The sequence below is a fragment of the Plecotus auritus genome (assembly GCF_963455305.1).
Source record: "Plecotus auritus genome assembly, chromosome: 12".
Classification (NCBI taxonomy): Eukaryota; Metazoa; Chordata; class Mammalia; order Chiroptera; family Vespertilionidae; genus Plecotus; species Plecotus auritus.
The window spans coordinates 28,652,626-28,679,869 of NC_137778.1; the positions used below are offsets into that span (position 1 = coordinate 28,652,626).

Sequence of the window (27,244 nt, forward strand, 5' to 3'; positions counted from 1 at the left end):
GACAACCACTGGGCAAGAGGCAGGAAATGTGTGGTCCCAGATGTCCTATTGGATTGCCAGGGTGATTCATTTTGGAGGAGAGAAGAGATATTTATGGGCGCACACGCGGCTCTGTAGGCTTGGAACTCAGTTATTGTACAGGAGAGCCACCGAAGTAGGAAAGTATATAGCTCAAAAGAGAAGTGCTGGTGAGTCCCCATCATTGAATGCCAGGCTGAGAGGAGAAGGGGCAGCGCTGGGACGGGGAGGGGGTGGGTTCATTGTCCAAATGACTCCAGCTGAATGCAGAGGGATGTGCCTGCTAAAGCTGCGATCTACCTGCCAAAATCCTGGGCTGAGTCCGGCTGGGGCTGGGGGAGAAACAGGCAGAAGTAAGGGCCACATCCCAGGTCTTTAACGTGGGATGGAGAATGGCAAGCATGGTCCTTGGGGCGGGCTGGCTGTCAGTCTGTCTGCCTTGTCCTTGACTGGGGTTCTGGTGCCTGTCAGCCCCTTTCTCTCTCACTCTTGTAGGTCTCAGTTGCTGTGTCTAGGTTTCTCGCTCTGCCCAGGTTGTCTCTTTCACTGCCTCTCAGCTCTTTGACTTCTGAATTATACAGCCACAAAGAAACCCAGCCAGACCCTGGAGCTGATACAAATGCAAATGCATATCGTAGATGCACGATCATTGGTGATAAAGCCCATCCATCTTGCTGGTCTGTATATATATTTATGTGAGCACATTTTCACTTCTTTGTAAAAATCTAAATACAGCATTGACATTTCGTTTTTGGCTGCTGTCTTTTTGGGTGTCTGTGTCCATTTCTCTCAGAGACCCTTCCCTTTCCCGTTATACCACACCAGAGCAGGCGTCTTGGCCCTTGGACCCTGCCACAGGGTTAGCGATCCTCCCCGCGCCCCCCACCCCTGCCCCGTATTGCCTTCTTTGAAGTTTGCCTCAGGTGGTTTGCCAAAGGTGTTTTTGGGGGACAGAGAGCTGGATAGCCACATTGCAAGCGGTACCTGGAGAAAGAGACATTTGAAGCAAGGGAGATACAATATCTTGCTCTAGGGCTTTGGTGCCAGTCACAGAGATTCCTGATCCACCTGGGTTGGAAGCCTCCTCTGAGTGGGGGGAGGGAAGGATGGAGATGAGGCTCTGAAATCCCAGGAGCTGGTTCATGGCCACCCCAGAGAGCCACCAGAATGCCATTCAGCCTGGCAACTCAGCAGGGCAAGTCCTAGGAACAATATGAAGGAAAAGCAGTAACAACTCTCCAGGCCCTGCTTCCCAGCCCTGCAGGACATGGAGCTGGAGAGCCCAGGACTGGACAGACAACAGACAATCCTGAGGGAGAGGAGGGCTGCTGCCAGTCCTGGGGGAGAAAGGAGGGCAGAGTCAGACTTTGTCTATGCAGTTTGTGCTCCCCACGTGGTGCTTGGAATGAAGAATGGACCAAAAGCCTGCCCTTGAGGTCCTTGACCTCTTCTTAGGTGGTGGAAAGAGTGCAAAGAGGTGCTAGTGTGGGATGGGCTGGAGTCAGCTGGGACTGAAAGGTCTGGGCCCCCAGGCTGCCCCAAACCCAGTGATCCTGGAGCACTCACTGCTCCACTTCCAGATAAACAGATCCTTGTTTTCTCCAGATCTCCATTCTTTGTGCCTCTCTCCCTGTGAGTTTGCCACTCTGTCTCTGGCTTCTCCACTCACTTGAACTGTGGGGTCTGTCTCTCCCCATCTCTGTGACTGCTTCACAGCTTTTCTGGCTTCATCTGTCTCTGTTCTCAGGTCTCTGTCTCTCTATCACCCCCCACCCCTTTGTTAATTCAAAGGATTCTTACTGAGCCCCTCCCCACTCTTCCCAGAATAACACTGAGTAAAATGAGAGATAACCTGCTGGGAGGTTTTTCCCTGTCCTTCTCCCTTCAGGCCCCTCTTCCAGGCCTACAACCCCCTCTTACAATGTCAGATAATTGCTGGTGTGCAGCTCGGAGGAGCCAGAGCTGATACCAGGGAAAGAGGGGGGAGAAAAATAAATAATAATCTGCTTCCATTCAGCGGATATAGGTTACCTGATTTGCATATATGCTAATAATGCTATAATTACCCTGCTGTTCTGGCCTATGATCAAGTTCTATAAATACATAGAATAGCAGAGCTAGGCCTAGCAACACCACCCCCAAATTGTAAAGTGTGTGTAAGTATACGTGTACACTTCTGTGTACTCTAAACGCTGGCCCCTCTGTTAGAATACACCCCCTTACAGATCCTAGCTCTTCTGGCTATCAGAGAGCCCTCCTCTGTGTTGAGGCAACCCCAAGGAAGGAGGAAAGAGATGCCTGAATGAGAAAATGTGCTAGATTATGTTTAATTCTTAGTATTAATATCCTTCTGAATAAGTTATTAGTATTTTTAGGAAAATCAAAGACTTCCCCAAATTATCAAATTGGTTATTATTACCTGAATGCCAGACCCCCCCCCTACAGGCCCACACTTTGGGGGTGCAGGTTGGGAGATAAGAAGAGGACACCTCCATCTCCTAGGCCTGTTGAGATGTTTAAGAATGCGCTGTCCATGGGGAGAGGAAGTGGACTCCCTTTCCCCAAATCACCCCCGTGCCTTAGTCTCCTAGCACTCTCCCCACGCTCAGGGACCAGGGGAGATGCTGGTGGAGTTGTGCAGATTTTTGGATGATGGTGCAGAAGTGGGTAGGAAGCTTGGAGGAACATAAAAGACGCAATCCACAGCTGTCTGCTTTTAATTATAATTATCCCCTTTTGCTTCCTTTCTGGCTAATGAAGGGGGATTTAATTTTTTTTCTCCCTTTTCTCCCCCCTCCCTCGTTGCCCTAGAATTGAGAAGTGGAGTGAGTTGAGGGTCCTCCTCCCCTTCCTCCCCTATCCCCTGGTTACTGGGAGAAAGGCAGACTGCAGAGGGTGGTGACAGTATGAAGAGATTTATAGGAACAAAAGGACAGGTTTGGGTTGCTGGACACGTCCCAGAGTTGGAGAGACACCCCCCCCCCCATTCCACTGGCACCCCCTCCCATCAGCCCCACAGCTCCCTAGACAAGGAACTCAATGTCTTCCAGCCGGTGAGAAAGGAGCTGAAGGGAGTCCTGGTCTAGAGGGAAGGGGGAGGGAAGGGGTGGGGAGCTGGGGGGTGCAAAATTAGTCTCAAAGGATCTTTATTTCTGAGCTAGTGAAGCAGATGTAATCAAGGGGAGAGCAAAATAATCATCATGGGAGGAATGAGGGGAGGGGGAAGCTGAGGCTGGAATTGGGGGACTGGGCCAGGATGGGGGGCAGGGAGCCTTGAGTGAGGGCAGTCTGTTGCCTTCTCTCACCTCCCCAAAGTCTTCCTACTTTGAGGTGGGGAAAGAAGGATCAGGTCTACAGACTCTGACCTTAGCCCTCAGAATCCCTCTCTCAGAACTTAGTGATGGCCAGGCCAGAAGGTGGCTGGGAAGGCACCGGGGAGCAGAGAGCCCCCGCCCCAGTTGAGGGAAGTGGTGTGGAGAGGGAGACTGAAAGCAGTGGGGGAGGGTGAGAGAGGGGAGCCCGCAGAGACTCAAGTGGCCTCCAGGTCTGTGGGACAAAAGTTGGAAGGAGATTTGTGTATGGGAGAGGCGGGGAGGGGGCCTTGGGGAAGGGACGGGTTTTGACAATGAACTTGAGACAAACTTCATTAGCATGCAGGCCTGCTGTCTGTCACCTCCAACCCAGACTGAGTTCTCATGCAGGCCAGGAAGAGTGGGAGGGGAAAGAGGGAGGGCTGAGGGTGGGGATGAGAGAGAGAAAAAAGACCAGACCATTGTACCATTCTGGGCCCCAGCTTCCACCAAATATCAGTCTGGCCCTGGAAACCAACCCCAAATTGCTCTCCCTCCTCTAAGAACAAGATAATTTATCTCCTACTTTGAATCTGTGGTCCCTCCCCTCCTCTTGTCTAGACTCTCAAGCGGTGGCCTTCATGGCCCCCTACCTTGTTCCCCCACTCCAGCTCTCAGCCTTCATCTTCCATTGTCACTTTCTCCTTCACAACTAAGAACTGGATTTGTGATTAGTTGAGCTGACAGGGACAGGGAGTGGGGGGAGGTTTGGGAAGGAGGGACTGGAACACCCTGAACCTCCAAATGGCAAGTTTTGCCCTCCATCACTCTTCAGCATTATCAACTCCACTCCCCAGCGAGATGCACACACAGCCTGTAATCATCTCTCAAGTTCCCGGTGAATTAGAACTGGAAGGAGACAGGACAGGGGCATTTCTGTTGCACCCTTTCTCTCGTGTCCTCTGGGGACGAGGGTGGCCTGGAGGAACAATAGCTTCCCTTAGCCCCTCATCCTGTCTCAGGTTAGAAAAGGCAGAGGGATGAGGTGGACACAGTGGAGATGACAAAGACCCCTTCCCACACAGGAGGGAGAAGGGAGAAGGAGGGGGCTCATCGGAGTGTGTTGTTATTTTGGTGGAGGTGGTGTCTTCAGACAGGGGCTGCACCCCCTTTTTGCTGCCTTTCCAGGGAGATCAACAAGAGAAAGAAAGAGGCAAACGGAAATTCCTGAATGGAGAGACAGATGCTACGTCATCAGAGCTGCATCCTCCCCTCCGCAGGAGGCTAGGAGCCCGGGGGAGATGCAGTCCAGCAACAGGGGCCACCGAGCAGTCTGCCCTCACAGGAGCCTGGTAAGTGACCATTCCAGAGAGTCTTAACCCCCTCAGACACCTGGGCTGGGGGTGGAGTGGGGCGGGATCCCCTAAAATCACTTAGGCCCCCCCTATCCTTCCTATTTTGCCCTCTGACTAATGGAGGTAGGTACAATAATCACAGAAAGGAAAGGCTGAGAAAGGTTTAGGGAGTGAGCAAAAGGGACGAGGCAGGTGTGTGGCGAAGTAGTTGGCAGAGTGGGGTTTCACCTCCTGCTTCCTGGGCATCTACCAAGGCAGCAGCCCAGCCCAGCTACCCCAGAGCTCCTCTTGGTCCCCCTCCTTCACCTGGCCCTGGCCAACTGGGAGACAGCTCACTAAGTTTGTCAATAGGATTCAGGGGGCTTTAGGGTCATGGTGCTACTGATCCTATTAATCTGCCCCGCCCTTCTCTCTACAAAACCCGCCAACATCTTAATGCTCACACCAGAGGAGAGGCAGGCAGGCAGATGGAGGAGATGGAGGAAAGAGAAAATGCTTCTGTGTTTGGACGTCTGACCTTCCCTCGCTCTGGCTCATTCCTCTGCCCCAGCCTCAGGTTTTAGGGGAGGACTAAGTCTGAGGGTCTGGGGGGATGGGAAGAAAGGAGCCACATTTCCAAAAAAGTAGAGACCAGAATTAGAAAAAAAATGCAAAAACATTTTATAGGAATTAGTTTAATTTCATCCCTTCCTTCTCTGCTTTCCCCATGAGCTGGCAGGTGGGAAAGGAGCTGAGGGAAGCTTACAGGCAAGGGAGGTGTTGGGAGCAGAGGCTTAAGTTCGAAGGGGGAGAACCCTACTCTAGCCCTCATCAGACCCATCTGATAGTGTTTAGTTTTTAATTTCTTGTTTTTCAAGAAAAGCCAGAGGATATAGAAAGAAGGCACTCTTCTGGCTCCTTAGACCCCACCCACACGGTGCTTTCTGGGAGATGGGCTGGGACCATTGTGGGGCAGTGGAGGCTGGGGACCCCAGACTACTTTTGGTAACCCAGAGCCAGATTTCTGGGCGAGGCTGAGGCTGCCAGACACCAAACATACACACACATGTTCCATGCTCCTGGGCACCACCTTCCCCTGGGCATTGTGTGTGTGTGTGGGGGGGGGGGCAGAGATCAGTGAGGAGAGTACTATTGCTTCAGGGACCTTATGACTCTTCCTTATTTGGGTGGAAGAAGGAGCTAGAGGCAAGTATGCTTGTGCCTGTTTTCTAGCAAGTCTGCAAGTTGGGGACGGGGGTTGCTCCCCTCTTTGGTATGAAGATAATTTATGAAATGGATGGGCTAGCAGAGCTGAGGCTGGGAGTCCAGAAGGTATTTGTGGGTGTGAGAAATGGGGAGGGGACATTCAAAGCTTGGATTTGAGGCTTATCCCTGCTCCCCAGCCCTCCTTTTCTCTGATTTCCTCTACATGTAGTCAGGTTACCTTCTTAACTTTACCAAAAAGTAGTTGTGGAATTGAGTTTGAGGTAAAAGGATTCACCAACACTCTCTCTCTCTCTCTCTCTCTCTCTCTCTCTCTCTCTCTCTCTCTTTCTCCTCTTAGAATTTTAGAATCTGGGTCACCCAACATTAAAAACACACACACACACACAAAACCCTGCTTTGTATTCACCCGTTTTGTGTATGTGAAAAAGAGGAGAGAAGAAAATGGATAGACACAGGATATGTTGTTAATGGGTCCTTAGTGATATGCATGGAGAGATGACAGGTGAATAGGTAATGACAGAGATGGGGGAGAAAGCTAGAGACATAACACGATTGACAATATGATTGACAATATCTTAACTACATAGCACTTTACAATGTACAATGCAATTAGATCTAAATAGACAGAAATACACGCCTGGCCCCAGATCCTCCCTTCTGTCCTGAGCATGATTTCTGCTGGCCACGGACAGCAGACATCTCTGAAGAGGTAGTGCCCACTGGACAGAAGATTATTCCTATAGGTTTAAGTCAGAAGGGCCACAGTATCCCCACAGACTCAAAACCCCTGGACCCTAAGGTTTGTGATGGAGGTGGAGGGAGGGTATGGGGATGAGGCTGGGTGGAATCCTCCACGCAAGGTGGAGCTGGAGCTGGAGAGGCCCTGGCCAGGCGCCTTGCCCTCCCCGCATGTCTAGGCTTTTCTCGCTTGGCTATCTCCCTGTGCAGCCTCAAGCTCTGGCAATTGAACAGAGGAACTTAGACTGTCTAGGCCCTAAAAATATAAGACTGGGGAAAAAAGAGTTGGTGAGAGAAAGACAGGGAAACCGGGGGATGTTAGGGGAGAAGATTGGTGTCACTCAAAGGACTTTAACCTTTGCATTCTCTTCCCTGACAGGTGCTGGGCATCCAGGAAGCCTGTTTGTTTCTGGTGTCATCGTAGGTTTGGGGTATTTATTTTCTTATTTGTTTGTTTTTGATGGTGGTGTGGGTGTGGAAGAAAAGGAAAGCTGTCCCTGTGTCATCTGTTTTCTCTTGTTCTCTACACCCTCTCTATCCCACTCCCTGTCTCTTCTAGCTTTCAGCCCCTGGTTTTGTTCTACTCCGATTGTAGTAAGACCTGTATAGTCACTGCTAATGGGAATGGAACAAGGTGGCTTAGGAGTAAAAGGCCACCCTGTGACCAGTACTGAGAGAGAGAGAGAGAGAGAGAGAGAGTGAGAGAGAGAGAGAGAGAGAGAGAGAAGCATTGGGGATCCAGGGAACTCTTCTGGCCTTCTCTCATAGGCTCCTGAGGGAGGAGATGAAGGCCAGTTGCCCATGGGGGAGAAGGGAGCAGAGATACCTGTTCATGGCTGACAGAGGTGAGAGAGGAGAGGAGCATGGCTTGTGGTGAATAGGTACTAGGGAGCTTAAACCACTGTGATTGGGGCGGGGTGGGGGGCAGCATGTAAGCATCAGGAGGTGGTACTGCTGGAAGTATCTGTGGAGATGTATGTACCTCGACTAGGGATCGACCGAACTCTCAACCTTGGCACATCAGGTTGACACTCTAACCAACTGAGCTACCTGTCCAGGACTATTAATTCTTTAATTATCAAGCATCTACTATACTTAGGCATGTGTTAGATGCCATCGATTTGAATATCTATGAAATTGCCTCTGTCCTTGAGGGGCTGTCTCATTTGCTACCTGAAGTTTCTTTTTTGAAACTGGAGCAACATGGTTTACTGTACAAACCAATCCCAGGAACATGATGGTGGGCAGTTTTCTGTTCTTCCATGTCTTATCACTCCATCTCCATTGGAATAAAGACAGATGCCCTGCTTACCTTCATCCCTGAGCAGGAGTGGTGGGCAATTGGTTTCCCGTCCACCTAGACAAAACCAGTTACTTCATCGGGAATCTGGACAGAGAGGGCGGTTCCATGCAGAGAGCACCAGGACAACTTAGACTCATCTCCATTTTCTATTGTGGGGCCCTCCTTAAATTTGACACTCTGTTTAGGCTGAGGTACCTCTGTAGAGCGCAGTGCCACAGTAAGGAGCAGGGGGAATCTAGCTCTTCATTGAGCTACTTTGGGGAATTTCTATATGTACCCATTTTTCTCCTGACCTTGGTTTTGAGGAAGTCCAGTTTAGTCTGAATTTCGCCAATGGGGGGGTGGTGGAGGTGGGGGTGGGTCTCCACTGGGCAAGGAAACCTTCCTGTTCTACCCTCCCCCACCAAAATATGGCAGTGGCTGACAGAGAAAGGAAGTTCACACTGATCCCACTGCCTCTGGCTACACTGTCTGGATGGCCCAGGCCAGGGTATGGGGCTGTGGAAATAAGATTGGGTGCCACAAAGGGCAGGAGAATTGGTTGGAAGTTGGTGACAGAGAAGAAAGGGGACAATGTTAGCTAGCAGCACAACCAGCTCTTTCCCACAAGCTGGCCCCAGCCTTCCAGGCACTGGTTCAGAGGAGGAGGAAGGGAAAGAAAGATTCCCTAAAGGAGCTTGTAAGGGATCTTGTGGGAGGGCAAATGGGGAAGTCTTTGTAGGGGAAGTTGGTGGTTTGTCTGGAGAAGTGTAAACTCTATTTAGAATTGCCAGAATGTCTAGAGATTAGTGGGTACCCTATAAAGGGTTGTGAGGTGATGTACTGAGACATATTTGAGTTTTGTAGGCACAAAGAGGAATGGCAGAAGGGGCTTATAGTTCCTCTGGGGCCTGGGATGGGGGATGCACTTAGGGAATACATTGAGCAGCATCCTAGTGGGGTAGATACACCTTCAGGGACCCCCGTGCTCCCTCCCACAGTGTTCCATTCTGAGCTGGAGGGGCACCTGGGAGGGGCAGGAGGAAACAAAGTAGGGAGTAGACACTTTGGCTCTTTCCTTCCCTCCCTGCCATTGGCCGGTATGCTCCCAGTTCTGGGAGGGTGAAAGATGAACACTGTGGACGCTTCTGAAAAGCCTTTCCCTTGAGTAAGGGCCCTGGGACGCTGTGGAGACTGACAGAGGGAAAAGCTGTGCCACGCACAGTCCTGAGAATGTCCTAGACTAGGGGAATCAGGCAGATGCTCCAGCTCCACACTGTGTTCTGGGAGGCAAGCACTCAGTCCCTGGGCTTTATCCTGTTTTTCAGTGTCCTCCACCTCACAGTCACGCAGCAGTTATTCAGACACTCTCCAGTCTGTGAGGGAAGCATCAAATGAAACCCACTGGCCATTGGCTTGCATCTAACCAAGGCAAATAGCATTCAGGCTCGGCTTTGTGGCTTTGTCCCAGACTGCTCAGAGATGGGACCCTGGGATGGATAAAGCAATCCGGCCAGGCCTGATGGCCAAACCAGGGGACCTCTGGGGTGCACCCTGGTTGGTGTAGTGTTCAAATATCCCTGGTGATAGGAACAGCCCATATTATTTATTTATTTTTTTAGAGAAAGGGCCAAGTACAGTCAGTTGTAAGCTATCTCAGGACCAGGGATTCAAACTGCTCCCTGGTGGGCACAAAGGCTCAGCTAGGCTCTCCAGCAGAAAGAATCCAAATACCGCCTACCTGCGGGCTGGCATTACTGGGCTCTGATTCTCTCAGCCAGATGGAGAGCCAGGTCGGGAACCTGAAACCTTGCTAGAGAGGGATCCTTCTCTCAGTTACTCCAGCTCTCCAGACACCCAGAGATGGAACAGGGGTGGGGGCAGGCGCACGCGGTAGAGGAAGGAAAGGAAGACCTCCATGACTAAGTCAAAATCTGCAGGTGTTGCCCAAGCTAATGCCAGCTGGGATCCTCCAGCCTCTCCCACCTGGAACTTTGGTGCTGTGAACAGGTACAGGAGCTAATCTCGTTTCTGCACGACGAAAAAGGAAGCCCAGGTTCTATCAGACGCCGCGTCTCCCAATAGGAGTCCCAAACTTCCAGAATCCCTCACTGTTTGGGGTTGGAAACCAACAAGAAAAGTTTCTGCCGCCCTAAAAGATTAGGGTCACAGTCTGGGAGGAACCGGAACCGAGAAGCACAAAGAATATCCTAATGTGAGGAAGCAGGTAGGGATAGTCTCCAATCATTTGGTTGTCTTTTCCACCTTTGAGTCCTGGTCCTGCTGCAGTGTACCTAGGGCCAAAATGGAAAACGTAAGACCTGCAAAAAGAGTGAGCTGCACATGGCAATAGACTGGGGATGGCAGGCGGGTTTTGGAGATGAGTGAGGCAGCAAGAGGTTGGGAATCAGCACACAGACATAGTAGTTCCGCCCCGCCCCCACCCCATTCTCCAGGGGTGGGGCGCCCCGATTGCGGGCTCCGGCTCAAACTGGGAAGGGGTGGGGCGGAGCCAGAGGGGCAACCAGGCGGTGACGTCATACTTGGCGGAGCCAATCAGAGGATAGCCTGGGGAGGGAGCGTGAAAGGATGAATGAAAAGTCCGGAGCCGGAGCGCGCCGGGCCAGAGCCGCGGCAGAGGCTGAGGTGGTCGCTGGGGAGGTGAGACGCGCGCTCTTCCCGGCTCGCCTCCGCTCCGCTCCGCCGAGGCTGGGATTCGGGTGGGTGACTCCGCCCCGGCGCCTGCTGAGCCCTGGCACCCAGGACCCAGGGCCGTGGCGCTCTATGGACGGGAAGGGCCCGAAAGGACAGCGCCTGAGAGCATGGATGGGCACCTTGGGCTCGATGTAAGTGGCCTGGCCGGCTCGGGGCCCAGAGGGACGAGCGCCTCGGAATCCAGAGTGCCTGTGCGTCCGCCACGAGGGGCCGGCCGAGCCCCACACCTTTCTCGGGGCCCCCGGGACCTCTGGACGATTCTCATTCCTGATCGAAACCCCCGCCAACCCCCAGAGCACCTCTCACCTAGAACCCCCGGCCATTTTCACCGCCCTGGGTGAATTTTGGAGCTCTAGATACCATGCCGCTTTTCTGGGGAGTCCTGCAGGGCCTGGGACTCGGCTCACCTGCCCCGCCCGCCCTCCACTTTCCTTCCCGCATTCCACCGCGGGCGCTGGCCGGGCTCCCTTCCCGGGTAGGGTCTCTGCCCTCTCCTCCCCGGGAGAGACTTGCTTGGGAATCCCTGGGTCGCCTCCCACCCACCCCACGGCTTCCCTCTCTCTGGGTTGCCGGGATTTCCCTGTTTCCTACTGGGGCGCCTCCGGGGTTTTACCCCCGGGTTTCGCGGCCCGCTCCCCCTTTAGTCGGCTGCTGGATCCAGCGCTTTCCCACTGCCTTAGCGAGTTGGGAGACGGTGGGGCCTCACGCTCCCACTGCGACCCCCGCGCAGGGTTGGGCTCCACCGAAGGCTAAGGCTCGGGCTCTGGGGTGCGCCCTGGATCTTCCAGCGGAGGGCAGTGGAGACCCGCTGAGGTCAGGAGGCCTCGCCTCGGCGCCTGTGGTCTTCCCGGGTGGTACGAAAGCCCGCGAGTCTCCCTCCCCGGGACCCGCGGAACTCTCCCACTTCAGGCTCGAATGGGGAGCGGGAAACGCGGCGTCGGAAGCTTTGGGGGGGTGTGGGGGGGCGATCCCCGGACTTTGGTGCCACCGGCCGTCGTGTCCTTTCCACGCCTTTTTCGGTCTCTGTGGTGTCTGTGTCCCTGTGACTCTGAGTCTTCGATCTCGGACTCCGTTTCTCTGTCCGCCCCCCACCTCCATCCGTGTACCCTCTCTCGGGCGGGCGACCGGGAGGCGGCGGCGGCCGAGAGGCTGCGTGGAAGAGGCGGCGGCGGCGGCCAGGAGGCGGGGTTGGTTGTTATCTTTGGTTATCTAGCTGTATGAGTGGTGTGGAGTCTTCATAAAGCTAGATAACCGAAAGTAAAAATAACCCCATACACTACGCAGAGGGGCCCCGGGGAAGCGGTCGCTTGGCAGGGGAGGGAGCGGGGGAGGCCTGAGCGAGGGTCTACAGCCTCGGGGACCCACGGCCGGAGGAGGCGACCAGAGGACCCGGCGGCCCGCAAGCCTCAAGACCAACCCGGTCCGGGTGACTGCTCACCCTCCGCGCAGGTGGGAGTCGCAGTCCCATGTCACTTTAGCCAGGTCCAGGGACTTCCCGCGCTGAGTTAGGGAGCAAGAAGGGGCGTGTGGCTCCCTCTCGGGCTGGGGCCTTTCCTGGCAGCTTGTGGATTGTCCGCTGCTGGGGGAGCTGCTCCAGGGGAGGGTCTGTGGAAACCTGGTTGCAGGTTATTCAGGACAGCACCTGGGGCTCCGGCCCAGGCTTCCCCGCTTTGTCCGGTACAGTTTCCCGGCGGCTGCCCACAGCTGGGGCAGGGGTGGGAGCTGAGAACCCGGTCTTGCTTTTATGGCTCCCTGAAGCCATACAGGTCTGTCCAGCTTGGCTGGGAGCTGAGAGCGGCAAAGTGGAGATGGGGCTGGAGGTACCGGTGGTGGTGGGGTTGCTCGAAAGGGGGACAGAGTGGCTGGGGAGCAGCTTGGGTTCTGGGGCAGGCAGTGCAGAGTATTTCTCAGCTCCCTTGTTTCCATATTCCTTCCTCCTTACAACCCAGGACCTGAGTCTGATGTCTTGAAAAAGCTTCTCATGCCAGACCTGTCTTCACTGACCAAAGGGTTGAGGTGGGATCTTTCAGGACACCCTACCTTCCCACTCCTCTCTCTCTCTCTCTCTCTCTCTCTCTCTCTCTCTCTCTCTCTCTCTCATCTCCAAGAGCAAATGGCCTTAAAGAGCTCAAACACAAAGGAATTTGTAGCTTAGTAGTTATGCTGCCCAAAGAAAGCAAGGAATTAGAGATTAATCAGCGTCATTCCTAAAAGAGTCCATTGATCTGGCCTGACCTAAATATTTTAGGCAAAAGGGTGCTTAGGTGCAGTGGAGAGGAGCATGGTCTACAGTCATTTGATAAAATAAAAGTAAATGTGGCCACAGCTAGAAGGAGCCCCCTCTGCATTTATTCCCTTTCCCCACCCCACCCCACACCTCCTGGCATTCCAGAACATGGGGCAGGGCAGTGAGGAGTAAACGGAGGGCAGGAGAGCTGGACAAAATGATTTTGTGCAACTCCAACTTCCCGTGTAAATTTACATTGTCCTCCCCGGAACTGATTTTGAAGGTAGAAAATTATTAATTATATATTATGTGGGAGAAATATTGGGAATTCCAAACTAAAACTATGGTGCTTCAGAGAGCCTAGAGTACATGTTTTCTTCCTTCAGAGGATTGGAGGAAGGGGAGATTAATGGCTTCTTGCTTTTTCAGCTGTTTGGAATTTGGGGGGTTTTGTTTTTTGAGGGAGGCAGTTGGAGATAGGATTAGGGAGAAAGGGAGCAGGTTTGGAGGAGGAACTGAATACCACACAGCACTTTCAGGTAACAGTGCTCTGCCTACGCCCCTGGCTTTGATCCTCCAACCCTGTGCGGTAGCTGTTCTTAATCCCATTTTACAGATGAGGAGCCACAGGCTCAAATGAGGTGCTATGTCACTCATTGGTCTTAAACCCAGTGCTTTCTCCACTGCTTTGCACTTGCCTGTGAGAGGATCTGGAGAGGGTGGGGCAAGGAGACTGAGATGGGGATGAGCTGAGGAGGGAAGAGGGAAGGTTTATGCAGATGCAAGCCTGGTGGTGACCATGGGCTGAAGGGAGTTGACATCTGATAAGATGCCAAGAAAGATACCCCCCCCACCTTTTTAACTTCTCATGTAGTCTGGTTTGAAAATGTGGGCTTGGGATCTAATGAGGCTCATCCACATGAGACTTAGAACCTGTATTATTAAGCACAATGGGTTTAGCTTATGATCATTATTAGCACATTTGACCACAGAATCTCCAAAAGAGAATAGGTAGCCCAAGGGAACTGGCGGGTTGAGGGTTTACATTCTACAAAACAGGTGTTGCCGTAGAAAGGGGGAATAGAGGTCAGAAGGATGTCAGGGTGAGGGTTTTTGTCTGCCTTATGTGTGCCTGCAGGTGTGTTGGTGGAGTTGTCAAAATGATGGGTGACTGTTTGTGAGCTCTGTGTGTGTGTGTGCCTATGAGGGTGAGATACTGCCTGGTGTGTAGCCTCGTGTGAGTTTGGATGTGTGTGATCCACGGTGGGCAGGAAGCTCCACTATGAGATAAGAATGCCTGGCTATATACAGTTGTAAAACCACTGGAGGAACAGACACTCTAAGATAGGGGGGAGTGGATTTACCAAACGCAGACATCACAGTGACAACTGAGTCCTTCCCCAAACTTTATGCAAAACAGTACCTCCTCCAGTTGAACCCAAGATGAAAACTGATAGAATGGGGTGCACAAAAGCTGGGTTGAAAGGGGCTGGGAAGGGCCTCACCAGTTACCCGTTAGGAAATTTCTTCCTTTGTATCATAATGCTTCTGTCTGTGTCCAAAAATATTTAGTTCTATTCTTCAAATCTTGAAATATCCATTTATTCCTACTGGAAATCAAATTCTAAGCTGGTTTCTTTATCCATTTCTGTCCTCAGCTCTTTATCCCCAAACCGTCCTATTGAATTCTGAGTCCAGGAGTTCAAAGGCAGTTTCTTCCTAAGCATCTGACTCAAGTTTTGCATGATCACTCATATCCTCATCCTGGGACAATTTTTCCGCCCAATTCTAGACGTTGAAAGGGCCTTGTTGAAATGTCCTTCCACAATCATCAACAATCAGCAAGCCTGAGGAGGGACAGAAATAGAAATAGCAAATGTGACTAATCCAAAGTCTGTCTTCAGGAGCCATAATTTACACAGATCTCTGAGCCTCAGCTGGATGTTTGTGTAATGGGGATGAGAATGTATATACTTGGGTTGATACACGGAGCAAATGGAGAATGCTATGTGGAAGATCTTATAATATGTTATGATACCCATGAGTAGAGAGTAATTCTTACATGGCAGAACGGTTAAAGGCTCCAGTTTGAAACGACTATTTGAAAGCCTATGATTAGTCTCAGAATGCAAAGAGGACAGCTCTTTGGCATATTCTTGACGGAGGAGCTCAAAGCATTTAAACTGGAGGAAGTTTATTTTGCTTTTATAGCTTTGGGAGTCAAGGAAAGACTCCTAGGACCTGTGTAGGCAATGTCTGAAGCCTAGGCAGAGGATCAACAACAGTCCCTGGGAAGCCTGTTAAGGGAAGAGGCTGGAGTCCGCATGGCAGAGTGGCCATTGTGTTTTTCTCCTTAATGGATCTTACCACTTGTCTGTAAGAGTACTTATGATTGGTAAACTGACTTACGTAGATAGAGAGATAAGGTATGTGTAAGTGACAATTCCAAGTTTTTCCATTAAGCTTCTAGAATTACTGAAAACACAGTTTATTAAATTAAAGGACCAGTTAGGTAGTAGGTATAATTAACAAACCAAGTAGAGACTCCCAACTGAATTCCCAAATTTGGTAACCCACCAGAGAAGCACCGGCCCCCCTCTGCATTTTCCATCTGTAAGTCCTTCCTGAAGTCGGCGCTTTCCAAGGTTTGGGAGTTGGAATACTGATACTTATTTCTTTACCTCCTTCCCAGCCCGATGTTCTGGGGACAGGTTGACCTTTCCACCTTCTTCCCTTTGCTGTTGAGATCTCAGATCTGGAGGTGTGGCACTCTCTTACCCAGAAGCAGGGTATGCCAACTTCCCTAGGAGAGAAGAGATTTTAGGTTAATGATTTAAAGTCTTTGGAGGGAAAGAGGAGACAAAGCTATAAAAATATTCTTGGAGCCCTAGCTGGTTTGGCTCAGTGGATAGAGCGTTGGCCTGCGGACTGAAGGGTCCCAGGTTCGATTCCGGCCAAGGGCATGTACCTTGGTTGCGGGCACATCCCCAGTGGGGGGTGTGCAAGAGGCAGCTGATCGATGTTTCTCTCTCATCGATGTTTCTAGCTCTCTATCCCTCTCCCTTCCTCTCTGTAAAAAATCAATAAAAATATTTAAAAAAAAATATTCTTGGAGCTTTGAGGAGAATGAGGAGTAGGGTTATGGAAGGTAAAGGTGAGTGGGTACATATTGACATAGGAAAGAGGTGAGAGAAAAGGGGAACCCTTCTTTGCCACCCAGGCTCTCCCAGGACTCAGAGTGATACCCCTCCTTCCCCTGCCCTAATCCCCCATTAAGGCTGCTCTGAATTTGTTATGACAGCAGCTGAAGGCAGCTGAATTGCTGTTTGCTGTGTCTGCTAATTGGGCTGAAGGGTTGGAATCTGGACACTGAAAGAGACCATTGTTGCTGTTTACCTTCCACAACTGCCTCCCTGGGGACCTTCTGGGTGAAGGGGAGCAGCATGCCCTTATGTTCCTTGCACCCATTCCTGTCTCTGCTCAGGGCCTGGGGTGGTGAGACAGTTCATCTCATTGCCTTGGAGTGGTTTGGGCTTTCACAGCACAGAAAAGACAAGCCCACCACCTGAGTCGGTCTCCAGGCCAATGGGAGCGCTAGGAGAGGAGTCACGTGCCTGTCTTCTTCCTTATTCATTCCTTCTTCTTCAGGGGCCCTAGCTTTGCCTCTTCCTCCACCTGAGCAGGCTTAACCCCTGCACTTTTTAATTCTGCTTTCTCCCAAGACAGTGATTCTCAACTTGGTTACATACTAAAATCACCTGGGAAGCTTTTTAAAAAATACTGATGTTTGGGCTCAGCTCCAGATCAGTGAAATCAAGAGTATCTGGGAATGAGGCTGAGGCCCCAGTATTGTATAAAAACTCCCTCGGTGTTTCTAATGTGCAACTAGGGTTAAGAACCATTGATATACTAGTAGGCTTATCTTTCTGCCTGTGACACACACACACACACACACACACACACACACTCTATTTCTGATCTTCTCTACCTTTCCTCTCAAACTCCTGATACCTATTATACTATTGGGCAGATTGTGTATCTTCCTCATCTTTATTACTAAATTTCTTGTAGGAGCTTTAGAATTTAGGATGGAGTTTAGAGGTCTGTACCCTGTCAATTACTTCTACCTGAACTCTTCCCCAAGGGCAGGAACTATGGTTACATGTCCTTGTGAATTTCTAGATAGGATCCAGGTGAGGACGGAGATAATCCTGGACACTGTAGTCATTAGGGATGGAGGGGTGGGAGGTTCAGAGTTTCCATGACTTTTGTGCTCTTCCTTCCCCAAAGTAGTATTGGCAAGTTGGAGATCTTCAGCTAGGAGAAACTTTTTTCAGGAATACATTTACTCCTTTCCTTACTGTTTCCGGGTGTTTCTGCTTTTTTTTCCCCTCCTTTTAATTTCTCACCTGGGCGTGGATGGGTGTCCCATCACCCTCCCCACCCTCTGTCATCCACTCGTGCATCAGAGCCGCCTCCAGCACCACGGACAGCTCCCGGGCCGGTGAGTGAGATGGCTGTGGCTGACCCCTGTTGAGAGGGTTAGGAAGGAGTCCTGTCTGCATGAGCAGATATGAGACTCTAGCTTTTTTAATGTGTGCGATGTTTTTTTCATTCCCAGCTTTGGAGTTTCAGGGAGAAGAAAAGGCTGAGGATAGTTGGCCTTCCATCTCCAGGAAATAGGGTTTGTCTACGTTGGGGAGTCTGAATGACAGGGACTGCTCTAGCAGTAAGAAGGATGAGAGTTAGATGTCAGGAAGGATTTAACCTAAGTTCCTGTAAGATATAGAGTGAACTGATCAGGTAGAGCTAAACTGAGCTTTAGATGTCATCAGCCCTATATCCCTCGCTTTACAGATCCCCAGAGAATGGAAGAGGTGTGACCAACTCTGCTGGTTAGTGGAAATGCCAACTCCTGCCAACACAGGCTACTGAATTCAGCCGGGCCCACCTATTGTGTCTGGTGCCTCCTTTGGGGGTCTCCCTGCTTGAGTTGGATGGAACTGTCCTAAAGCTGGTAGAGAGAGCTCACAGGTTGCTCCTTACAAAAAAGAACAGGATACACATCTGGGCATATGAGATGTCCACACAAGCCAGGAAGGGGTGCAACTGGCTACCATCTCTGTCTGAGAGGCTTGGAGGGGGAAGCACAGGGGAAGGCATACCTAGCAGTAGCTGGCAAGCCCATGAGAGAAAAGACACAGTGGCAGCCATCTGCCAGGGCACAAAGACCAGTGGATGGCCACAGGATTCTCCAGAGGCCAGCAAGAGTCATGCAAACTGGAACAGGGCCTGGGAAAGGCCCTTCTGTGTGCTCCAGCCTGCTCCCCCAACATCGTGAGCCGAGAAACAAAGGGGCCATTCTCTCTAGGATTTGATGGCGCCATCTCCGGCTGGCAGTGCCAGGTGGTGGGGGCACCAGGGGGTGTCAATCTATTATCCCCCCCCAACTCCTAGGTCCTCTGGGGCTGGATGTTGGGGAGGTGGGTGTTTCATGCTATGTTGCTATGGCAACATCTCCAACCCTCACCTTCTAAAGCACAAAGAGAGACAGCTTTTACCCCCCCACTCCCAGGAAGAACCTGGGTCTGGTCGGGAATCTTCCCTTGGGAATCCTCTTTCTGATGCACAGCCATGATGTGCATAAGCATCACCCTCTTTTCAGCACCTGGAGCTGAAGGGTGGGAAGCTGGTGTATCAGAGTCTCTGGGCAAGTGAGCAGGAATCCTTTGTACTGAACCCTCTCTCCCCCCGAACTCTCCTGTCCCTTACCTACAGCCAAGGCCATCCTAGGCCTTCTCAGCTGAAGCAATGGGGCCTTGGCCTATGCTCAGCCAGAAGAGAGGGAGGAATACCCCACTACCCCAGCAAGCCTCCAGGCTGTGGGAACAAAGAGGAGGGGGTCATTTCTGCCATCTTCCATCTGCACCTATCCGCCATTACTCATTAGGCATTCTGCCCCCTCCTTCCGCTCGTTAAGCCTGATTTGCATAGATTTGCATAATACAACTCATTTGCATTCCAGGAGGCTTGTGGTAGGAGCCAGGAAAAAGGGGGAGGAGGGTGGAGGAGAGAAAAGGGGAGAGATTTTGTTTTCATCAAAGTGTGTATGGAGTGGGGGGAAGTGGCAGGAAGAAGACAGAAATAAAAACTCACACTACTTTCTTTCTTCCCTTCTGCCCTCCCTCCCAAGCTGGACTCAAATGCCCGAGAGATGCCAAGGGGCCGGCTTTTCTGTCCTTTTTTGTCTTGCTTCCTCCGGTCTTGGCTCCCCAGCCTGGCCCCCCACCTTGTTGGGCTCAGGCTTCAGAAAGAAAGAGGCAGGGGTAAGAGGCGAGGCTGTGGGAACGGAAGCAGAGGGAGGCCGCCATCTTAGGTGACTGGCGCCTGGGAACCGGCCTCCCTGACAGGTGCGGGCCGAGAGCCAGCCCTGGATGGTGGACACGAGGGAGGCAAGATTATACGAAGGACTTCCTGCTTAATCAGGAACGTTGTTGAGTCTTCCTGTGAGTGGAATTGGGAAGAGAGGATGGGAGAGAAGGAAGGAGGAAGAGATGAGGCGTGGCAGCGCCAGAAGAGATGGGAGCCTCACACAGGAAGGAACAGGGTGGGAGAGAGGCCTCTCCACTGGGTCTAGTTCCAGACACCCCTTGGGAGGACCGTGGGTCATGTAAAAAGTACCGGAGGAATCAGAACTAGGTGTCAGCAGCAGAAGGAGAGTTTCCCTCCTGTGTGGACAGGCAGGATCACTTGCCCGTTGGAGGGTCTCTCTGGGGCCTGTGAAGGCCGCTGTGTCCTTGAAGTGAAGCTCCAAGTCTTCCCTCCGTGGCCCAGCAGCCTGGCTTCCATCTTCATGGCTCTGGTGAACCTGCGCCTTCTTGGGCCCAACAGCCCAGCTCAGGCCTGGTGAACTCTATGGCACATTTCATACTGATAGCCCGTCGGTCTTCTCCTTTGGCCTTTGGTTCTTCTCTTATGCCCCCGATTATTCTTCCTGGGTTCTAATTCCTCAGTCCTCCTGGTCAACCAATTCTCCAGCCAAAAGGGTTCCCCAAGGTTCAGCTGTGAGGTTTTTTCTCCTCCTCTCTTCTCACTGTCATTCACTTTTATCACTTCAGCCATCATTCCTGGAGGGGGCAAAAGATAAGTGATAAAAGATAAAGGAGATAGAGGGTAAGGGTGGTGTCAGTCTAAGGAGCTTGAGGAGGTGGGGGTGGAGAATAGAGAGTATCCTTGAAAGCAAGGAGTTAGGGAAGAGCCTGGTAGGTTAGGGAACTGGAGTGTCCAGCAAAGGGAGCCTGGGCTGGAGACAGGAGATGGAGGCACAAGTTTAGTTACTAAGAGCCTACGTGCTCCACCGGGAGGGCTGGACTGGATGGGGGACTGGGAAATTAGCTGACATACTCAGAGATGCTGGGTGCAAGGTGTGGCTGGGGAGCAGCATATAACCCCTCCCAGGAGGGTCAAGGACACCCCTTCTAGCTGCCCACTGAGTGCAACCCCGACCAGACACTTGACTGGCTCTCAGCTAGTTCAGGCCAAATGAAGGAACATGAAAAGCCTGGAAGCTACTTCAGGAAAGGTCTCTGCTTCCTCCGCACTAGAATGCCCCCTCCCACCCACCCCCCTGCAACACACACAAGCACACGCACACGCACACACACGCACACGGGCTTGGGGGAGCTCTCTGGAGAGAAGTGGAGAAGCCAAGATTGGTCCCCAGCACAGTGAGTGCCCTAAGGTCAGGACGGGATGGGCTGCTGGGGACTGGAGTGAAGAACAGAGAAGTAGGTTTCAGTCCTGGAAACTTCTGGAAGAGGGAGTGACAGAAAGGGAAGGGGTGTCCAGGGCTGGCCCAAGGCTCTGAGGGGATTCTTCCCAGAGAAAGGGGGTGAGAGGCTGGAGAGACAGCTGAGGAGATGAGGATCTGCCTGTTGCTGGGCACTGAGGTGGAATGTAAGCGGGGAATGCTGGCCACTGCCCCTCCCCCAGGCCCAGCCTCTGCACAAAGACCTCTCTGTGAGTGGCCCTGTCAGGTGAGGGGGCTTAGCTCCCAGGGGGCCCTTTGGGGGTGCAGTGGAATGGGTTGGAGAAGGGAAGGCCTGAGGGGTGGCTTCAAGCTTTAATGGAGTCCAGGAAGGAAAAAGAAGCTGAGACCTGGCCATGGTCTCACAGGCACAGTGGAGTCATTCCCAGACAGGCTCCTGTTCATGCTCCAGTCAGAGCCCACAGGTCCAACTCCGCCCCCCTTCCCCTTTCTTGCCAGTTGAAACTCCCAATCCTGCCAGGCCTCCTCAGACTCCCTTCCCGGCCCACACATGCTTCTGAGGCTGACTCCACTCTGAGTCTCTCATCTTCACAACATAGGGACTGTTTCCGTCCCCCTCCTTCTCCTGTACAGGGCTCCCCCTCCAGGGGGGGCTGTGATGGGAGGGTTGGTTGGAGCATCATCCTGTATACCGGAAGGTTTCAGGTTTGATCTATGTTCCTCTCTCTCTCTCTCTCTCTCTCTCTCTCTCTCTCTCTCTCTCTCTCTCTCTCTCTCTCTTTCTCTCTCTCTCTCTCTCTCCCCACATATCCTCAGGTGAGAATTTAAAACACACACACACAAAAGGACTCCCCAAACCACCTGTTTCCACACCCAATCTTGTCCTCCCCAAAGAGGCTTTTCCCCTTGCCGGCCTGTGTCACCGATTGCTAATCTGAACTGTCCTACAGGTGCCCCAACCAGGGATTAAACCTGAAACTTGGGCATGTGCCCTGCCCAGGAATCGAACCTGCAACCCTTTGATGCACAGGACAATGCTCCAATCAACTGAGCCACACCAGCCAGGGCAAGGAGGTTTTGCTTTTTGACTCAAATCAGACAGGCTGGTTGGGATACACATTCTGGCTTTCCTCCCTTGCTAGCGGATACCTTAGATAAGTCACCTAATGCCCCTAACTTAGTTCCACAGTGCTGAGGGTCAGGTGGGTAGGAGTGAATGAGTTTTGTAAGGCTGTGTGCAGGTGTCTGGTGTTGATTGTAAATGCTGAGGGGCCACAGCAGGTAGGTGAGGACCAGCAGGGAAGGCCTCCAGGGTTTGGAAATGAGGGCATGGATCGCTGGGAGCAGCTCGTGGCGAAGGGCACTGGACTGGCGGGAGTGCTCAAGCGGTGAGCATCTTGCGGAGCCTGGTTTGGGAGGCGCATTTGTAACAACCGGGTGGTGGACTCCTTGACCACAGCTTCTTTCATCCGCAGGGAGAAGGCCCCCTGGCCCTGTGTAAAGGCTGTCCAGCAGTCCCGGGAGGGGACGGGGCCGTGAAGCTCAGTTCCCCCATTGCCCTAACCTGCTCCACTCCCTCCCTGCAGCCCGTATCTCAGCTCACCAGGGGGAGCCGGCCAGACGCTGTGGCCTCCACTGAATGTGTGCAACATGGTGTCTCCAAGCCTTGCCGCCTAGGACCCTCTCAAGTCCCTGATCTTGTGGTTCCTCAGCGTTGTCAGGAGCGAGCTCAATTCAGAACATCTAGATCCCTCAGCCCGTGGTCCAGGGAGACTTCACGCAGGGGGAGGCTTTTGTCTCTAAGCAGTCATTCCTTGTTGTACAAGCCAAGAGCTGGGAGGAGGACTGGTTTTGGCATCATCCCCCACAGATAGCAGTGGGGCCTTTAGTTCTGGAGGGAAGGAGCAGGCGGAGGCTGGCATATGGAGGGAGAGCCCTGGGCACAGGGGACATGAGCTTCACCCGGCTGGGGCTGCCTTCTGCTGGGTTCATCCATCTGGCACCAGCTGGCTTCCCCACGCTGCCCTGCAACCAACCAGACTCCTGCTGTTGCCATGGCAATTGGCTGGCATGGTACACTCAGGGCACTACCTCATATCTGGACTTTCCCATAGGTTCCTGAGGAGGGGAGGTAGGTCTTCAGGGATGTAGCCCTTCCTCCTGGTATTTATTCAATAAGAATCTGTGTTAATATATGATTTCTTAAAAATAGCCCAAATGGAGGCTTACTATATGTCAGGTTCTGTGCTACATATTCCCAATGTGTTATTTAATATAGCTAGGAAAGCAATGATGAGGTGCAATTTAAAAGGTTCCCACCCAATTTCCTGTTTCTATGACAGACTTTTCCTCTTTCCAACCAGGAAATTCTATGATCTTGCTTATTTCTGTCTTGGGAAGTCCTTCCCAATGTCTAACCAAGATCCGTACTGCTGACACACCAGTTCTTTGACCCTTGGCTTGACATGACTGATTTGAAAGGTAAGGAAGAAACAGCCACCCAGCTTCAGTCACTTGTTTGGGCCTCCCGGAGCCCAGCTGTTGGGATAGGGAAACTGAGATTTGGCTAGCTTGGTGAGAGGTCCAAGTGCCCCTTAAAGACTTGGGGGCCCCAAGTTTAAAACCTTTGTTTAGAGAAGGAGAGTCAATGTCACCAAATCCTTGGAAATTCCCCTTCCTTGCCCCCATCTTCACCCAAAGAAGCAAGAGCCAGAGACCCTGGGAAAGTGATAGTCTCCCAGGGTTCGGGGAGTGGGGTGGGGGGCCTTTGGAAGGCACACTCCGTCTCTCACCATTGGGAGGTTCCGGCAGGGCACCGGAGAGATCCTGGGATGGTGAGAGTTTGCCCGCCCCCTGGACTCCAGCAGAAAGGAGAGAATGGTCCCCTTGGCCTGAAGGGCATCTGCACTGGCCCTGAGCAGGGCCAGCGTTGGGGAGGGAATCCGGGATGAGGAGCAGGTGGGGAGAAAAAGGCCATTCTCAACTGAGGAAGAGTGGGCTGGCAGGGAGGGGCTGGGGTAATTTATGATATCATTGTTCCCCACCCCACTTCCCCAGCTCCCACCTTCTTCCCAGACCCCTGCTCTGTACTGTTGCTAGGAGATGCTGGCTCAGTCTGGGGCTGGGCGGGTGGAACAGGTGGAAACTGTTCCATTTGGACTCCTCCTCCTCCACCGGGGTGGGGGGTGGGGGGGTCCTTCATAGACCTTCATCCACCACCCTTTCCCAGGCCCTGACAGGCACCAGTCTCTTTTGCTGTTCCCCCAGTCCAGCCAACCGGTGCTGGGGGGCTCCCAGGCAGCCCGAGAATCTGGAGCAAGGAATGGGGAAGGGAGCTGTGGAGGGAGAGGCAGGCAGACTTGGTTGGGGCACTGAGGAACAGCTGGCTCCCCGCGGCCTCTGGGAGCTAGCCTGGGCCCAGAACAGGGCCCGGAGGAGTCAGGGGCACAGGCCTCAAAGAGCCCAGGTTTGAGGAAGACCAAGTCCTTACGTCTGGGGATGGGAGGTCTGCCTCACCCAGTTGCAGACCTCCCATTCCCACCCCTCCAGAGTATGGTCAAGGTCAAGGTTAGGGACCTGGGGTGGGGTCTGGGGAGGGAAGGCGAAGGTGAAGCAGGGAGGAGGGAAGTAAGTTTGGAAAGTCTGAGTCTGGGGAGGAGGAAGGTGACGGATCAGATCTCATCGGGCAGTGTCAAACATGGCTCAGATTCCCTCCTCTTTCTGAAATTCTCTCCTCAGGTTTTAAAGCCCTTGGAGAAGTGAACTGTGGGGGCCCCCAAAGCTGCTGGCTTTCAACCCCAGATGGAAAGGAATGACTCCCCCACAGCGGTGCATCGGACTCCTGGTTTCTGTGCAGCCCCTCATTGGGTCCTTTCCTGGGCACGGCTCCCCACCCCAGGAAGGAAGGAACTGGCCTTGATCAGGCGCCTGCTTGCCTGTGTAAGCCCTTTCTTAGCTATTATCTCGGTTCATCTTCCAAAAGTCCTGAAAACAGGGCGATCTCATTCCCACTTTACAAAGGTGGAAGCAAAGCCCCAAGAAAGGGATGCTGCCCAGAGTCCCAGGACCGGTAAGTTGGGCGGGGCTTCCAATGGGGCTTTGTGGATCCCAGAGCACATGCTCTCTCCCTCCCTTCCTGTGCTGACTTCCAGGAGAGTGCACTCCAAACACAGAGGGAGGGGCTGAGGAGAGAGCAGCAGATAGGCACCCAGAGCTGGGAGAGGGGAGGAAGCTGGGACAGACTTCACAAGTTCTCAGGGGAGGAATGAGGCCCGCTTCTTAGGTGCAGGGCTGAAGTTTGAGGGATGCTAAAACATTGCTTGTAGGCTGAAGACAGGGCTGGGGTAGACGCCACAGGAGCTATGGGAGTCACCCAAATCCTCCCAGGTTGGTCCCTGGCCAAGGGAAGCATGCTTCCTGCCTTCCTGAAGCAAGTCCCCCAGGCCTCCACCTAGTCTCTCACCTGCTTGGCCTCTGAATCTCCACCCTGGCATCCCCTGTGCCCCATGGCCCCGGGTAGAGCACCTAAAAGAGGTGCCTAGAGTCAGCCAGTGTCATGGTGGCCCCTTGTCAGGGGACCTCCCAACCCCTTCCCTTCCCTGATGGAGGAGAAGCCTTTTCAGGGCCACTGGACACTCTCCATGGAGGTTTGTCCTCTGCCTCCTGCTAAGGTCTCCATCCAAACAGAACCTTTTTCACTCTTTACGTTTTTTCTTTTCAGACCAAAAAGAAGAACCTGCTTCACCAGTTGGCTTGGGTTTCCTCTAAGAAGCCTTCCTGGATTGACTGAAAGATGAGGCTAAATTCTACTAAGTTGACTGCCTCCTCCAAGAAGCCTTTGAGGGGGAGGGAAGTGGGGAGGCACAGCCCACCACCCCTGGAGCCCCTGGGATAAGACTTGGCTTCACCCTTGCTCCCGTTCCATCCCGTCCTGGTTCCTCCTGTGTCGTCTGAGCTGAGATCCCTCTGAGATGGAAGTCCCATCTCCTGTCTAATAAAGACTCCTGACTACTGAACAGCAGTACTAGTGGTAGTAGATGTCCCTGGACAGGGTTTGGAGGGGAGGGACTGAGTGAGAGGAGGGCAATCTTGGGGACACCAATGCCAGAAGCCACCATTGCAACAGAAGGAGGAAGCCAGAACTCCCATGGTGGGACAGGGGGTGGGGGAGCAGCCACCCAGGGATCCTGGGAACACCCAGGATCTGGTCAGTCCCAACTCAGAGCAATGGGCTAAAGCTCCCAGCCAAGGAGGCCCCTCAATATCGTCCCAAGAACCAAGAGAATAGGGGAGGTGGGTTGCTCCCCCAGAGTGCCTGTGTGGGAGGTCACTGGGTGGGTGGGCCTCTGTCTCCTCCATGAAGTGTCCCTTCCTCAGATATGTCCTCCTGGGTTTGAACAGACCACAAAGAGAGAGCACCCCTGTGCCACAGGCCCACCCAATCCTGCTTCCTCCCTCAGTAGTGATAAAAGGGAATGCATATGTCTATCAAGAGGAATTCAGGTTACAGAGCAGGTAGGAGTTTTCAATTAGACCTTGGGAGGGCAGCTTCAGGGGCAGGGGAACCACATCAAGAGGTTGGGCCTGTGCTCCTGATCCTATTTCCCCCATAGCACATCTGTAGCCAACAGCTTCTCCAAGAGATAGTCCTCCTCTCACGCTCAGCTCCTGCTGGGAAGTGTTCGAGTCCAGAGCCAGCACATTTTAAGCTCTCCACCACCCTCTAAAACAGCCATGGGCAAACTACGGCCCGCGGGCCGGATCCGGTCCATTCGGCTGTTCTATCCGGCCCGCGGAGCCGAAAGAGCGGAGGGTTCTCTTGCTCTCCCCTCCGCTCCTTTACTTTGAATTTATATTAGTTCACACAAACACTCCATCCATGCTTTTGTTCCGGCCCTCCGGTCCAGTTTAAGAACCCATTGTGGCCCTCGAGTCAAAAAGTTTGCCCACCCCTGCTCTAAAAAGTCCTTCCTCTCGCCCTGGCTGGCCAGTGTGGCTCAGTTGGGCATCATCCCGTGCACTGAAAGGTTGCCGGTTCAATTCCTGGTCAGGGCACATGCCCAGGTTTTGGCTTGATCCCTGGTAGGGTATCTTTAGGAGGCAGCCACCCCAGGTTTTGCTCTCACATTAATGTTTCTCTCCCTTTCTTTCTCTCTAAAAAAAACCAAAATCAATAAAAACGCTTAAAAAAATAATAAAAAGTCCTTCCTCTCATCTAATGGAAAAATAGTCTGAATCCTGGAATTTTTCAAAATAAAAAAGCTTATGATAATACACATGGTTCAATTCTAACAGCACAAAAGGGAACGTATGTCTCCTTCCCATCCCTGTCTCCAGCCACTCACCTGTCCCAAGAGGCAACCACTGGTTCCTGTGTCTTCCCTGAGATACTCCACAGACATTCAAGAATGTGTCTACAACCCAGCTAGTGTTGCTCAGTGGTTGAGCATTGACCCATGAACCAAGAGGTCCCCCAGTCATGGTACATGCCCAGGTTGGGCTTGATCCCCGTTAGGGGGAATGCAGAAGGCAGCCGATCAATGTTTCTCTCTAATCAATGTTTATATCTCTCTATCCCTCTCCCTATTAAAAAAAAAAAAAAAAAAAGAATGTGTCTACACTCCCATTTAAACATTGATCACAACT

The 27,244-nt window shown here is 52.5% G+C and overlaps 1 long non-coding RNA gene across 3 annotated transcripts; it reads left to right on the forward strand.

Moving 5' to 3' along the window:
- Positions 1-25,614, forward strand: LOC308236995. 3 transcript variants are annotated; one of them, XR_013959397.1, is made up of 6 exons: positions 1-188; positions 4,497-4,660; positions 6,987-7,027; positions 22,963-23,080; positions 24,338-24,668; positions 25,320-25,614. It is a non-coding gene; the product is annotated as an uncharacterized lncRNA (long non-coding RNA). The 3 variants fall into 3 exon arrangements; XR_013959398.1 differs by having other exon boundaries at positions 87-188; positions 6,987-7,038; XR_013959399.1 differs by lacking the exons at positions 1-188; positions 4,497-4,660; positions 6,987-7,027 and adding an exon at positions 10,500-10,735.
- The last annotated feature ends 1,630 nt before the right edge of the window (positions 25,615-27,244 follow it).